Source organism: Saccopteryx bilineata, chromosome 7 (assembly GCF_036850765.1).
Source record: "Saccopteryx bilineata isolate mSacBil1 chromosome 7, mSacBil1_pri_phased_curated, whole genome shotgun sequence".
Classification (NCBI taxonomy): Eukaryota; Metazoa; Chordata; class Mammalia; order Chiroptera; family Emballonuridae; genus Saccopteryx; species Saccopteryx bilineata.
The window spans coordinates 31,223,378-31,240,687 of record NC_089496.1 but is presented as its reverse complement, the minus strand read 5'-3'; positions in this window follow the sequence as shown (position 1 = coordinate 31,240,687).

The following is a 17,310-nucleotide window of genomic DNA, read 5'->3' as shown; positions in this document are numbered from 1 at the left end:
TGGGAAGTTCTCATCTATTATTTGTTTGAGTATGTTCTCCATTCCATTTTCTCTCTCTCCTCCCTCTGATTTACCTATTATTCTTATGTTATTCTTTTTGATGGAGTCAGATAATTCTTGTAGGGCTATCTCATTTTTTTTAATTTTTGAGTCTCTTTCTTCTTCTCTCTGTTGTGCCTCAAGTTGCTTGTCTTCTATTTCACTAATCCTCTCTTCTATCTGACCTGTTCTATTAGCTAAGCTTGTTACTTCGTTTTTCAGCTCGTGAATTGAGTTTTTCATCTCTGCTTGATTTGTTTTTATAGTTTCAATTTCCTTGGACATATATTCTTTGTGTTCATTGAGTTGTTTTCTGATCTCCTTATATTGCCTTTCTGTGTTTTCTTGTATATCTCGGAGGATTTTTAGGATTTCTATCTTGAATTCTCTGTCATTTAGCTCTAAGGTTTCCAATATATTAAATTTTTTCTCCATAGATTTTTCCTCATCTAGCTGTGTTACCTCTCTTTCTTTTGTATCCATGATATTTGATTTTCTCTTACTTAATGGCATCTGAGGGTGGTTTTGTTGATAGTATTAATGAGATTTAATAAAGAATAAAAAGTAAAAAAAAATAAAAAATCGAAAAGAGTTGTTTTTTTAAAAAAAATTAATAATGAAATAAAGAAAAATAAAATAAAATAAAAATTTTAAAAAAAAGGAAATTATTCCCCCCCTCCTTTTTTCCTCTCCTCTCCTCTCCCCTCTTTCTTGAGAAAATTTTGTGGTGGACTGTGAATTATAACAAACAATGCCTGTGATGGAGGGCCTGAATTGGGGAAAAGTAATAAAGGGTCAAAAAAAAAAAAAAAAAAAAGAAAAAGAAAAGAAAAAAAAAGAGCATATGGACCCACAAAAAGCAAATAAGGAAAAAATTTGGGTCAAGAATAAAATGATTTGCTTTTAGGTGTTGGTTGTCTAAGAGTTATGATGAGAGGAATAAGAGGAAAACGGAAAAATGGGGGGACAAATTAAAAAATTACTATTGTATTTAGTGGAACAAGAATTAGATAATATGGAGAGCCAGGGATGGGAGCACTGCTAGTGAGTTAAAAAGGTGAAGTAAAAACCCCCCAAAATGCCACAATCATAAGTTTGAGTCCCAGATAAGATAATTTGTTTGTTATTGAGGTTTGAATGAGAGGAGATGTAAAGGAGAAAGGAAGAAACTAATATAGAGGGAGAAAAGAAAGAGAGAGAGAGAAAAAAAGAGGGAACCACTAAAAGAAGAAAAAAGAAAGGAGAGAGAGAGAGTTAAGGGTTTTGGAGTGCAACCCTCATAGAGAGAAAGGAAGAGAAGAGAAAAGATAATGGGAGATGTAACACTTATGGGTAGTGTAGTTCAAGGAGAGGAGAGAGTAAGACCGGTAGAGAGTTAATCGGCCAAATTGGAGGAGGAAAAAAAAAGTATCAAGAATGAAGATAAGAGAACCAAACGAACAAATATAATAAAATGGGATAGGTTATAAAGTCTGCAGATTATTCTTGATTTTGAGAGGTTATCTTCTTGCTTTTTCTTTTCTCTCCCTCTTCCTGGTCGGTGACTCTGTACCCTGGGTTCTGCCCCTTTGGCACGCTCAGGTAGAGGTTTGCAGTTGATAAGTCTCTATGGCAATGTCATGTATTGTGCTTTAGTCTCGTTGGCAGTAGAGGCTCATTAGCATTTATAGGCTCCGACAGTGAAAGAGTCCGTGTTCCTGGAGCCTTTCTCCTAGTCTTTCCTTCCTCAATTAGCAGCCTGATAATCCAGCTATGGGGTTGCTGCTGCCTCTGCCTGGATAGTAAGAGGCTCAAAGAGCTGGCAACTCCCCACTCTATTTCCACTCAGCACAGGGCTCTGGGTAACGCTCAGTCAGTCAGAGCTGCTAGCATAATCAGGCGGGCTTTCCGCCCACTCAAAGACCTCTGGCTCTGCCACTCTGTCCGGTAACACAGGCGGGCGCTCACTTCTGGGGCGCTTGGAGGAAACTCTCACTCACTGTCTGCGACCAGGATATCCGGCCAGCAGTCTCACGCTCTGAGTGAAACCCCCAACCGCAGGGAAAAGTTGCAGCGTTGGAATTGAGTCTCGCTCCGTCCCCGTGTGCGGCTTTTGCAAGGCGCTGGGGCGGCCTGAGATTCCGCTTTGGCCCACACAAAGGCCCCTGACTCTGCCCCTCTGTGCGATAACACGGGCGCGCACTGCCGAGGCACTCGGAGGAATCGCTCACTCCTTATCTGCGCGCGCAAACCAGGATATGAGGCCGGCTGCGGTTCCCTCTGAGTGAAACAGCCTCCAGCACGGAAAATCTCCACCGTTGGGATTAGTTCTCACTCCCTCCCGTGCGTGGCTTTCCCAGGGCGCTGGGGCTGCCCAGAGACTCTGCCCTCGGCCCACAGAAAGGCCTCTGACTCTGCCTCTCCGTGGGGCAACACGGGCACCCACTCTCAGGGCCTAGGAAGAAATTCTCGCCCACAACTGCGCACCGACCAGGAGGCCGGGTAAAATGGCCGCCCCGCTTGTCTTTCTTTGTTTGGGTTTGGCGCGAGTGTTAGCTTGTATTACCCGGGTTGCCACAGGATCATGTTTTCCTCGGCTTCGATCTCTGTGCCACAGCCTGGTTCGGCTGTTTGTGCCGCGGCGGCCTGGATCTATTCACCCCCTTTGCCCACCTCAGTTTCTATATTCACAGTTACCAGAGAAAGCCGCCCTGTTTAGGTTAGTGAGGAAGGTGGAGCATTTCTTACTCTCTATTTCCTTCGGGGTTTGGTTATATATTTAGCCAATTTTTCACTCAATCATACCTTTGGGTGTATTGCGAAGCATCTGGAAGCTCCAAGTATAGGTTTTTCTGTTTCTGGTTGAAGATCTTGTTGAGTTTTGGGGGAGATTTATTGGTATCGCTTCCTACCCCGCCATTACTCTGACGTCATCTCCCTATATTATCATTTTTGACAGTTGCATAGTATTCTTTTATAAAAATGAATCAACTTATTTACCAAGTCAGAAAACAATGAACATTTCATTTTGTTTGCAAAACATCATTATAATAGGCTACCCTGTATATTTATTGTTTATTTGTCAAGACTGTTTGATGAATTTGTATATACTGCAGTTCTGGTTAAAAGAATATTCCCATTTATATATATATATATAAAACTAGACAATAATAATCATATATATAAAATAAAATTACTAACTAGAAAATTTGTGTATGTGTATATTTATTACTATTTATATATTAAAGTGCCTATTTCTGTAAAGTTAGCATTAAGTAGTATTATTCTTTTAAAACTGGGTCAAGAAGGAAAAAAAAATACTATCTCATTGGCCCTTTAATCTTTATTTATTTATTTTTATAACTAGTGAAACTGGGTATATTTTACTGTTTTTTAGCCATAATATGGCATTTCCGTTTTTCTTAAAAATTGTGTAAGAGCTCATTTTTTCATAAGTGTATTGACTACTAGTCTGCTCTATATATTGCAAACATTTTTTTCTTAATTCTCCTTTAATTTAGTTTAAAGAATTTAATTTAGGTAAAGTTTAGGAATTTTGTGTTTCAAATCTAGGAGCTTCATCTTTTATGGGTTGTGACTTTGATGTCCTGTTTAGAGAGTTCTTCTCCAATGAAAGATCATAACATTATTCATCAAAATTTCACTAGGTACATGAATCCATTTGGAATTTATTGTGGTTTCTATAAAATGCTTGCATCTATTTTTAATAATTCTTTACTTGGACTACTTGAGTTCTATAGTTACTCACATATGTTGGAGGGGATCTGAATCAATTAAAAACCAGTAATAAGATACGGTGACTAGTATCTCTAATGCACTCCTGACAGCTAGCTCTAGTCCCTGCTGTTTCCTCGCCAACCGCCTGAGTTGTCCATAACACATCACAAGGGGGCGCCTCTGTGCTTCAGTAAATACATCCAAGGTCTCCCAGGCCACTCCTTTCATTTGTAGCTTTTTGTCCAACTTCAGTTTGTTTCTTTCTTGATCATGCAAAAAGCAGTGTGTTGAGGTGGTCAGGGGGGGAAAAAACAACCCTAGAAAAATCAAAATTTGAGTTCCACAAAGCAAAATCCCAAATATTACTAAATCTGAATGGAAAATGCTTTTCTCTACATAGTAGAGAGATTTAAATTTTCTTTCTCTAGTTTCTGGTTTCCCAATTATTGTAATACATTTCTTTAACAATGGAATTCAGATCCATATTTGAAGTTGATTTGAGGTCTAGGTTGAAGAATGAAATGAAGTATTATATATAATGGGGATTTTTTCTCCCCTGCAGTTGTCATGCAAGCCAGTATGTGTGGAAGAAAACATGATTGATACTTGCAAAGATTTCTCCCCATCTCTTATTGACTCATGGATTGGTCATATTGTTCAATTAATTGAATACGTTTGCATTTACCTCCACCTCTTTGAACCATTCCTTTGCAGAACTCGTTTGTACATTTTGGGATCTAAGGTGAATAGGAAGGGTGATCCTATTTGGGGCTAATCATCAGTAAACTGCTATTTTTTTCTAATTGTTTTCCTTGGTAAAACCCAGAATTATATGGAATTGTATATGAAATGGGAGCCAATTTTACTATGCCTATTGTTTATACTTAACCTTTTAGAACAAAAAAGTGGATGCTGTCAAACAGTTCCTTTCTCTGGCTGAAGCATATGCTTTTAAGAACGTTTAGATGATAGGCAGAGTATAAATGTGAAGTCCTCTTAAAAGAGAGTGAAAAGGATCCCAACTTCTCTTAGAGCAGGTATTCAAGGCTAAACATACGGCCTTGTCATCACAATTTTCCACGTTCCCTTTCTTGTGGTTTTAACATTCTACTTTTATTTATTACCAGAAGGCCTTATCTCTCTAGCCTGCCGGTACAGGCTGCAAGGCCAGGATGTAGTAAAAGCACTTAGTAATGAAGCAGGATGATCATAAAATAGGAGGCAAATGGCCACAGCCTCTGTCTGTGTTACAGTCCCAGGTTCTACAGCCTGAGCCGAGCCAGGCTAAAGAGACATAATGTTGCATAGACTAATCATACTCCATTCCCATTCCTTTTGGTCTCACCAGAAGACCTTCGACTTTGTGAATGTCAAACCTTCCCCAAACTTCCAGGGAAAGTGGCAACCAGTGGAAGAAGGGAAAGAAGACAGCTAGAGGACCTTCAATGCTAAGATGCCATTTAAAGGACACAGCAGATCCAGTGAAGACATGCCATGCAAATGAAGTATTTGGTGGGCTCACAGTGGAGGAAAATGAAGAGGAAATGCAATGACCACTCCTTGATGCTATAGTTTTGTACAATTTTTTTTCTTCCCTGTGCAGCCCTTAGGAAAGTTATCAAACCAGAACCTCATGCCCTGGGATGAGTTACTGACAGGTGGTTGACTGCAGCAAGTTGGATGACCGTTAAATTACTAGTACTTTCCGGCCCAGTTTTGGCCCAACACTGTGAGCTGTGGTTAGTGCCAGCTTCTCAGGGAGGTCTGCGTCTGTTCCTTTTTCCCCAGGCGGAACAGGAGGGGGAGTAAGAAAGACGAATTTGACTCCTAAGCCAAGATGCCATGAAAACCCTCTCCAGAAATTTTACGTCTTTATAATGAAGCTTTAAGATTTTTATAAATATCTACAATAATTAATCTAAATATTTTCAGGCTGAAAAATATTTTTAGATGATAATATCATATATGGTGTTTGTAAAGGATAAATAACCGAGAACTCTAATATATCATTGGTTTAAGTGTGAATTGATGCTACAGCATTTTGAAGGACAATCACCAACATGTGTTATAATCAAAATGTATTAAAACCTCTCACCTAGCCTTTCACATCTAGGTATTTATTGTATGAAAACACTAATATTAATGAATACAGTGACGTGTACAGGATGTGGCAACATGATTTATAACAGTAAAACAAAATAACCCAAATGTCTAGTAAGATATAAATAATTACATTAAAAATTAAAATACTAAGTAGTCATCATAAAGAAGGAGAAAGCAGAAGTATATACGTTTTGATTGGTGGGCTCTGCCACTTAATAGTGATGTGACTTGCACAGATTATTTTATATCTCTGTGCCTCAAGTTTCTCATCTGTACAACAAACAATAGTATTTACTTCAAAGGGTTTCATGAGAAGCAAATGGATCATACATTGTATTGATATATAAAAATGTTTAGAACATTGTCTAACACATGGTGGATAATATATTGTACCTGTACAGTGATTGTTATTATTTTTGTATTGGCATGAGAAAATATGCAAAATAAAAAACAAAAAAGGAGGCCCTGGCCGGTTTGCTCAGTGGTAGAGCGTTGGCCTGGCGTGCAGGACTCCTGGGTTCGATTCCCGGCCAGGGCACACAGGAGAACCGCCCATCTGCTTCTCCACCCCTCCCCCTCTCCTTCCTCTCTGTCTCTCTCTTCTCCTCCCGCTGCCGAGGCTCCACTGGAGCAAAAAGATGGCTCGGGCGCTGGGGATGGCTACTTGGCCTCTGCCCCAGGCGCTAGAGTGGCTCTGGTTGCAACAGAGCGACGCCCCGGATGGGCAGAGCATGGCCCCCTGGTGGGCGTGCCGGGTGGATCCCGGTCGGGCGCATGTGGGAGTCTGTCTGACTGCCTCCCCGTTTCCAGCTTTGGAAAAGTAAAAAAAAAAAAAAAAAAAAAAAAAAGGAAATTTACAAATGAGTATAGAATATACTACCCTACAAATATAAAAACAGCAAAGTAATATTTATTATACAGGGTGGAGCAAAAATAGGTTTACATTGGTTTGTATGGAAAATAACACAATATTAAACTCTGTGTTTTACATATTCACAACTGTAAACCTACTTTTGCCCCACCTGCTATTAATAATTCTTGTTGTCTGTGGAGTGTGGAGTTCTAATGGGCTTTATTGTTCTAAAATATTTGAATTTTACTACTGTCAGTTATTACAAGAAGCTTTGTGGTGTGTGGTGAACAATCACCCCCACCCACTTATTTTTCTTGGCTAGTGTGTTACCATGATGTTTCATATCGTCCCAGCTGCTGGTGGACTTTGGAATCAAATAGAATGAAAGTAGAGTGGTGTCTCTCAAACTATCTAAGGTGAAGGAGCAGAATTAAAAAATTTTTTTAGATCAGTTTTAGGTCCACAGCAAAATTGAATGGAAGGTACAGAGATTTCCCACACACTTCCTGCCTCCATATACATGCGCAACCTTCCCCACCATCAACCTCCTGCACCACAGTGGTACGTTTCTTATAGCCAATCAAGCTACATTGACACATTATCCATTATCACCAAAAGTCCTTAGTTCATAGTCAGGTTCATTCTTGGTGTTGTATATTCTATGGTTTCTAACAATTATCTACCAACATGTCTGCACCTTTATTGTATCATACAGAGTAATTTAACTATGACCTCAGAATCCTCTGTGATCTGAATATTTGTGCCCTCCCCTCCCCTAACGCCTGGTAATCATGGACTCTTTTCCTGTATCCAAGCTTTTCTTCACCAGACTATCATATAGTTGGAGTACGCAAGAGATAAGCTTTTCAAGTGAGTTTCTTTTGCTTGTTAATATGCATTTAAATTTCCTTCATGTCTTTTTATGGCTCACAGCTCATTTTTTTAGCACTGAGTAATAGTTCATTACCTGGATGCAGCATAATTTTTATACACATTCATGTACTAAGGGACATCTTGGTTGCTTCCTAATTTTGACAATTATGAATAAACATTCATGTGCAGGTTTTTGTGTGGACATGTTTTCAGCTCAGTTTTTTTTATTTTTTTGTTTTTAATTTCCAATGTGTTATTAACCAGTACTTTTTTTTAAAAAAAAATGAATTACTAGCACAATGAGATAAAAACAAATAGATACAAAATACAGATCCTGAGTTTTTATTCCTAGATTTAACAAACATATTTATTCTGTCAAATCAATATAAAAAATTTCAAAGCTTACTGTTAATTTTTCTGTTTACTTCAGCGTGGGCCAGAAATTGTTTGTGGATTGGCCCCAGTCTGCAGACCCTTCTTTGAGTAGCATTTATATAGGGAATTTAGGGTTTATGAGGAAAGAAATGTCAGGATGTCCCCTTCTTTCCTCAAAAAGAAGCAGTTATCTTTGCCACAGTAGATTCAATAAGTCAAATAATATTTAAGTATGAGGTAAAATTCTCTATTATTTTGTATATAATGTAGATTTAGCTTTACATTGGGTCAGCTTATTCCTTTAGGTTTGTGTCAAGGTTCATCTTTTTTTATTCATGGGACTTTTTCTCTTATCTTTTTTATTTTAGCTAGAAATTCTGTTTCCTGGTATAATTTTATGCTGGAGTACCTCTTTTCCAAATAGTGGTATAGATACTTACAAAGGAACGGAAGAAGTCTTATGCAATTAGAAATGCTAGGGCTATGTAACTTGTGGTATGATTTTCTGGTACAAACTCTGTGTGGTAAGAACGCCAATGCTTCTGTTCCTTGTGTGGTTGATGCCAAGTGCTATGAATAATATAATTCATGTGATGATCCATACCAATGTTTAAATAATTGGAGGATCTGCCATTAAGGGAACTGTCCCAAACATTCCGTTTGACTCATATCTGGACAGAGGTGATCAGATATTGCAGAACACAGGTTCACATTAAGGTTAACTAAGTTATTTGTGTTTTCTATGTTGTTTTAGTATTTGTCTTTGTAGTGACTGTTCAAACCTCTTCTTCCTTCTCAAATTTTCAGTCATTTCTCCTTCCTTAAAATATGTCCTCAGAAGTATTAATGTTTTGAGATGACATTCAGCTATTACCCTTTCCCTTTCTTTCTTTCTTTCTTTTCTTTTTTTTTTTTTTTTTTTGTGTGACAGAGACAGAGAAAGGGACAGATAGGGAAAGACAGACAGGAAGAGAGAGAGATGAGAAACATCAATTCTTTGTTGTGGCGCCTTAGTTCATTGATTGCTTTCTCACATGTGCCTTGACCAGGGAGCTTCAGCAGACTCAGTGGCCCCTTGCTTAAGCCAGTGACCTTGGGCTCAAGCTGGTGAGCCTTGCTCAAACCAGATGATCTCGCGCTCAAGTCAGTGACCTCAGAGTTTCAAACCTGGGTCCTCCATGTCCCAGTCTGATGCTCTATCCACTGTACCACGCCTGGTCAGACTCCCTTTCTCTTTCTTAAAATACTTATTTATGCCTGTATTTAGTAAATATAGTCTCTTAAATTCTATCTTGACCTCGTAGGCATCACAAACTTATTTTCTCAGTCTTCCTCTTTCTTGACATCCATAAGCTTTTGTAGATTATTGCTTCCTACCTGAGACCCTGATCTGTTTTGATTATTGTGATATTATATTGCCCGTGACTCCTTAAAGTCTTAAAATCTCTGTTTTCTAATTTTCTTTTCTGACTTTTGCTGATTCTATCTCCTTGGATAGTGCTAGACTATGACAGTAGTGAAGAGTAAATAAAGGTGGAGACTATTGGATCTGAATATGATTTGGATGCAGAGTTGCCAAAACTTGCTAATGGATTTGATGAAGGGATGAGTGGAAGAGAATTAAAGATGAATTCTGAGTCTTTAGCCTGAGCAACTGAACAGTACCATTTGCTGACAAAGTGGGAGGACAAAGTTGGGAGAAATTAGTAATCAAGAAACCTATTTAGGTTATATTAAGTTTGAGATGCATGGATATGTTAAGTGGATACATTAAACTCACAGTTGGGTATACCATCTGGATGGAGCCCAGGGGAGGGATCAGGTAAGAGATATGCATTTAGAGAGTCATAATTATACAATTATATTGATGCTTTTTCATTGGATGAAAAGTTTGTGTGTGTGTGAATCACATACAGTGCTGGTATATTAAAACACAGAATGCTGGTTCTACCCACAGAGTTTCTGATTCAGTAGCATTGGGACAAGACACACAATTTTCATATCTAATTTCCCCAGATGCTAAGGCTGCTTGTCCTAGGCCCACACATGAGAATCACTGATGAGGAAAGAGGGCCTAGCTAGGGAAAGAAGAGAAGAAGGCTGATAAATGAGGCCTGGACATGACAATATTTAGAGATTTTAGAGAGAAATTTGAGAAGGCTCATTTGAAGTAGGAAGTAATTAGAATAAGCTTGTTGAGTTAAGACAGGAAGATATATATATATATATATATATATATATATATATATATATATATAACCCTTGGATAACTTGGGGGTCAGAGATATAGAATTGGATACAGTGGAAAATCTGCATATAACGTTTGACTCTACAGCTGGCCCTTAGCATCCATGGATTCAGGTAACTGCAATTGAAAAATGGTGATTTTGGCCAATGCTTAGGAATCTGCAGCTGAGAAACTGTGGGTGGAAATTCAAAAATACTGTTTTTGATACAAGGTTGGTTGAATCAGCAGATACAAAACCCATGAATAGGAAACCCAGGATTTGAAGGGCCAAGTATTTATTGAAAAATATCTAGTATAAATGAACCCATGTAGTTCAAACCCGTGTTGTTTAGGGATCAAACAGTATGTGTGTATGTTTGTTTGTTTGCTTGTTTATTTCTCTGTATGGGTATTATCCTCTCTTGGTTGGAACAGAATTTTTCAAATTTAGGTCAGATTATTCAGGATCTTTGCCCCAGATAACACATTGAAATCCCTAAAAGAGGGACCCCAGGTAATGCTTATTAATTGAGAGCTACTGGTATAAACTCTCTAAAAGCAGGACCCATAAGTATATATTCACTTTAATGTACAGATGACAAACATATTTGGGCCTGAAGTCAGAACCAGGTTGTGAGTAGTCAGGGTAAAGACTATACTTTCAGGGATCATTTCTATAGTTTGTGAGTAGTCAGGGTAGATGAATGAATGTCTGTGTGGTGTGGGTATGATTCTCACATGTTTGCATCACAGTAATACATTCATTTCTTTCTTTTTTTCATTTCTTTGTGCATCAAAAACATCATCTCTCCAGCAGGCCCTTATTCAGATGGAAATGCACTGTTTCGTAGTGACAGTGCAGTTCAGATTAATTTATCAGATCAACCCTGAAGAAATGGATTTGGGCTAAGTAAAGTTTAGAGAATGACATGAAGTTAACAGTTTCCAAGGGAAGACAAATAAGATATTAAAACCCGGGGTCCTACATGCCAACGTATCTGCTTTAAGGTTATCAAAATACGTAAGGAGGGACATTAGAAGGCCAAAATGCTGCAATCAATGGCCTACTAAGAATTTTAATAAGGGGCAGCTCAAATTCTAGTATTTGAATATAATATCTGTGCTATGTAGTTCTATAATGTGGTCTTAGTGATAATTTTCTTCAGTGCACATTAATTTTCTTACACTGAAATCAGGAACTTTATGGCAAAAGTAAAAATATAACAAAAAGTAAACATTTTTTCAAAATTCAATTCCTTTGTCAAGAGGCTAATTGTGAATGAAAACCAATAAAAAAGGAAAGATTCATCAAAGACATTACAGACTTACTTTTTTCTGATAGTTTTTATGTATATTTTTAGTTGTGATGATAATTCTTATTGAATTTTATTTACCAAATTTGTGCAGATGATCAGGGAGTTAAAGGTAGCTGACAACCTACAAATTAACTGATGAAACTAAAGTGTAAATTATAATTCCATAATTGTAGACATTTGTGAGGTTTTTTTTTTTTCCCTAAAAAAAATTCCTTGCCACTTGAATGTTAACATAAAGCAGAGATACAGACAAAGAACTTACTGGAAAAATTAACAGAAGCTCAACAAAATGTTCTGGAATTAAACAAGATTAAAGGAGATAATATCCAAGAAAGCACTTTGTAAACTATAATGCATAACTTAAATATTTATTGTAAGTATATATTAAACAGAAAAACATTGTGTCATTCATTATTTGCATGACTCTGAGACAGAAGCAATACTCTTCAGCTAGTAAAAGTAATACCATTTTTGATGTTGAGGGCATACATACTGTGAGTAGAAATTGACATGATTGTTACTGATTTTATTGCTGTGTAAATACTAAAATAAATTTTGCCATACTGGTAAGCCAGTCAGTCCATCAAAGAAATTTAATACACTTTAGAAAATATCACAAGGTGCCAATAAAAACTTGGTTTTAATGGAAACAGAACACTGTGTTTTTGTATTTTAATAACTTACAATTTAAGAAGAGAAAGCAGACACAAAGGCCACAAATGAGTTATCAGAATTATATAAACTAACAGTTACATACCCAACTCTGGCTATTAAAAATGATGCATTTAATTCTATAAAAATTGTTGTTCCAAGTCTTCTTGTCACTACTCCATCCCAATACTATCTGAATGTGACTGTATTCAGGTCACAATCCCTCCATTATGTCAGATTTCCTTATCAAACTCTTTTCTTGTCCACACAGATTATTATGTCCGCCCTGAGGGTGCTGTCATTCAATCTTCTTAATGTGTTACTCTTGAGTACTTATCACTGAATGTTGCAGTGATTTCACAAGGGAACTCGCTCCTTAGAGTGTGGGAACAGTCAGAGACCTTGTGGGATACTGATAAAACAGAAGTTAGTGTGTATGTGTGTGTGCTTTGTTTGTTTCAGTTGCTGTTTTTCTTACTTGGTTTATTTAAAGTTACATCTTAAAATTTAGCCATTTTAAAAATAAAATTATGCTCTGGTCGGTTGGCTCAGTGGTAGAGCGATGGCCAATGTGTGGAAGTCCCCAATTTGATTTCCGGTCAGGGCACACAGAAGTGACCATCTGCTTTACCCCTGCTTCCCTCCATCTCTCTCTCTTCCCCTCCCACAGCCATGGCTTGAATGGTTTGAGCAAAGTTGGCCCTGGGTACTGAGGATGGCCCTGGGTACTGAGGATGGCTCTGGGTACTGAGGATGGCCCTGGGTACTGAGGATGGCTCTGGGTGCTGAGGATGGCCCTGGGTAGTGAGGATGGCCCTGGGTACTGAGGATGGCTCTGGGTACTGAGGATGGCCCTGGGTGCTGAGGATGGCCCTGGGTACTGAGGATGGCCCTGGGTACTGAGGATGGCTCTGGGTGCTGAGGATGGCCCTGGGTGCTGAGGATGGCCCTGGGTACTGAGGATGGCCCTGGGTACTGAGGATGGCCCTGGGTACTGAGGATGGCTCTGGGTGCTGAGGATGGCCCTGGGTACTGAGGATGGCTCCATGGCCTTGGCCTCAGGAGCTAAAATAGTTCAGTTGCTGAGCAACAGAGCTGTGGCCTTGCTGGACAGAGCATTGCCTGGTAGGGGCTTGCTGAGTGGGTTCCTGTTAGGGCACGTGTGGGAGTCCGTCTCTGCCTCCCTGCCTCTCAATAAAAAAATGAATAAATAAAAATAATATAAAATTACTGTCTATTTTTCTTTATGTACATAATCAAAAATATTAAATGGCAGGCTGTTGAAGGCAGAGCTAAATTTTAAGTGCTGATCTTACCTAATTTTGATCAGTTTTTTTCCTATGTGCATGTTTTTTAATATTTTCATAATTGCATTGATCTGCTGAGCTGGCCTCCCCTTCACTTTCTGTAAAAGAGTGTGGCAAATGAGGTTTAAATATTCTTAAAATTACAGAATTTTCTTTCTTAGCTCTTTACTCCAAAATAATCCATTTTTTTTCCTAATTCACTTATGATCCCTAGATAAACGTTAAGCCAAATGAAAAGTGACTTTTTTTTTTCCAACTTAAAAGTGGAAAAATTTCCCCAAGAGAGTTATGGCTGTGAAGAACTGGGGTGTTTGTAACACGATTTGAGGGCACGAGAGAAGTCTGTGTTCTTCACATTGAGAAGCAGAGGAACTTCCCAATTCAAGCAGATGTGATTGATCTGCCTAAGACAAAACACGTTTTCTGACAAAGTGTTAATAAACTCTCTCCAGCAGTTGGAAGTTCCTTTCAAGCTCTTGCTGTTGGTTTTTGAAGTAATGAAATCTACAGAGAACTATTATAAGGTTCTAATTGAATTTCACAGAAGTAGCTCTAGTGTGACCCAAAATGAAGGGAAAAAAAGCCCAGCCCACAGAACCCCACACCATGAAGCAAGTCTCTGTGGAATCATTGATTAAGAACATGAAGTGGAGAAACGAGACCCCACTCTCAAATAATTAGCCCTGGTTAATGAAGACTTTTAAGATACGGCAGGTTGATGTTGATAACTTCTGTGGGATGTAGGGAGTTGATGTAAAAGATTGGCAACTATGAAAGAGAAGTATTTATTAAAACACCTTTGAAATAGCTGTAGGATGGAATAAAAATCCATCTTTAAAGAAACTTATTAAAATAAAGCCTAAATGGAATTGATAATTTCACCACCTGCAGCTTTCACAAAACTTTCTTGGCTTTTGTAAAACCTTTTACACACTTCATGAAAATTGTAGAAGGTATGATCTATCTCTCCATTTTGATGGGCCATGTCAAAGGAGGTTTATGACACATATATTAACAGGAAGGATGCCATATTTAAGCAAAGACTGATGCATTGAAAATATTTTTTTTCAAAAGATACCCACTGACTAACAATGGACTCGTAAGCACATTATTCTCACCTCATAAGATATATAAATGTCAAATCACTATGTTGTACACCTGAAGCTAATATAATATTGTATGCCAACTGTACTTTAACTAAAAAAATCACCTTAACATATAGATAATAAAATAATTTTTCCTGTGAATTTGTTTATAGAAACCTTTCCCAGCCATTGTCTCTGATCCTGACAATAATCTTATGCGCATGAAAGACAGGTAATGAAGTTCTTAATTTTTATATGGGGAAATAGACTAAGAGATGAAGAGACTTGCACAAGGTCACACAAAATTACACAAGGTCACACCATATACAAGTGGGACAGTAAAGATACAAACTCAGTATTTTAACTACAAGGTCAATAGTATATCTGTTACTTTATGGGAATGTCATAAGGGTCAAATAAAATAATGTACATAGCCCTTAAGCCAAGTGCCATCGCATGCTAATTGCTTGTTATGTGCTACCTGTTACTACTAATGTTATTTGATACTGGCTCTTTGCATATGAAAAACACTATACAAATGTCTACATATTTAATTGATAATTTGTACCATAAATAATGTCCTGTACAGGTAATATAATCAGTAATAGTATTTTAGAGTTCTTGGCAAAGAAATATTGGTATATAACCTTCCCCCTTTGCTGTTGTGACATTTCTGTGGCTCTGTGACATTTCTTTGGCTCTGTGAGGACATTGTATATAGCTGTAGCAGTGCCACCTCAAAACCCTCCAACAGCTGACTCCTCTCAAGCTTTTTTACGTCAGCTCTGCCATGGGTCAAGAATTAATGTGGGTTTGAGGGCTTTGGGGAGGTGCATAACTTGGTTCTCCCGGTAGTACGGGATGAGGCAGCCATTGAGCTGTTCTGTGTTGTCGTCTTCCGGACGGTGTCTGTGACGGCTCATCCCCTGTATGCTATTTGCTGTACATATCATCGCCCAGAGCTCTGAGTCCTGGGAAAGACGGTGTTATTTCTTTTCAGTTTCTGGACTTGCAGATAGAGCGTGAACCAACCATTCTGCAGCAGTAAGTGGTTCGGATTATAGTGCTGAGTTGGAGCTTGCCTTGGAAATTGACCTGTGCTAAGCTGTGGAAATACTGACATGTGTCTGCTCCCCTCCTGAGGGCCCGGGGGTGTAGAAGAGTCAGCCTTCACCACTGAACTAGCACAGGTGATCGCTATAAATAAAAAGCCTGATTACTAAAACCAATTTACTATGTTTAAGTCAGCTGCAGATATGAGTAAAGAGAAACCTCTTAATTCCCTATTTTTAATCTTTTTTTCCCCCAAGTGAGAGGAGGAGCGATAGACTCCTGCATGCACCCCAACCAGCATCTGCCCAGCAACCCCCATCTGGGGCTGATGCTTTGCTCATCTGAGGCCATGCTAGTAACCCAAAGCTGTTTCTTCAGTGCCTGAGGTGGAGGCTCCACGAAGCCATCCTCAGCACCTGGGCCAAAGCGCTCAAACCAATCGAGCCACGGCTGCAGGAGGCAAAGACAGAGAGAGAGAGAGAGAAGGGGAAGTGGGAGGGGTGGAGAAGCAGATGGGCACTTCTCCTGTGTGCCCTGACCAGGATCAAACCTGAGACATCCACGTGCTGGGCCGATGCTCTACCATTGAGCAAACAAGCCAGGACCAGATCTACTGTTTTTGATGATCATACTTAACATCTGGTGACAAGGTTTGCTATTTTTTTCCCCCTAATGTGTATCTTTAATTTGAATACCAAAATTCTGATGATAAGGCCTATGCACTGAAGACAGGCTGCTGCAGGGTCCTGGAATCCTATGAGGGAGGATGGGGAGAGAGGAGGCCAGGAGCCCCATTGGAAATGCAAGCCGAGAGACCCAGCCCTCTGCCCTTATCCAGAGAATCAAAGAGGAGAATGAGAGAGGGCAGGAATCTGGGTTTTTCCTTCTTTGATTTTATAAAATTCTATTGCCACTGCTACATGACCTCAAAATAAAATCCAAGCTTTCTCCAGGGATCAGAGAGGGCTGAAAAAATTTGTTTGGGAGTTTTAGGCCTATAAATTCAAGATAAGAAGAAGGAGGTGAAGAAGTTGGCGTTATCCTTTACAAAAATAAGCATTACCTGACTAGGCAGGATACTTGTTTTAAAGTCTTTGTAGTGTTCTAAGTCTCAGTGTGTCTTTTCCTTGTTTTAAAATACTGTAAGTATTAATATATTTTGTTGAAAATATTAACTGGAGAGACCAAGTCAAAAGCAGAATGGAATGTGTAAGCTGAGGAGCGTGCATGGTGAGTGATGTCTTCTGAACAAAATTAATATTTCTGCTTTCCAGGTAGAGCAGAAGAAATCATCTTTAGTTATTCTCATACTTTCAAACATATTTTCGGATGCTGTGAATGAATTTAGGTTTCAGAGGCATTACATAATTCATGGGGCTAGTGTAAATAGTAGGGATTTCCATTATCTAGTAGCTGTGGAAGTGGTTCAATCATGACGCTGAGAAAGGCACCCTGGCTCAGAACTGTTTTCATAGAGATCTGATCCCCATCAAACACCTCTAATGAAAATCTTTCCCATATCATCAACGAGTATTTATTTAGTGTCCACTTGCAAATGAGCCCGCGCTGGATCCTTTTCAAAGCTGCTGAGCAGCTGTTGTCCATACTGCCTGCTGGAAATTTACAGTAAATAAGAGCCTGGGGATAGAAGAAAAACAGCCCCAAATGATTTCTACGCGAAGACAAATTATACCTTAATTGGCAGCCTTGT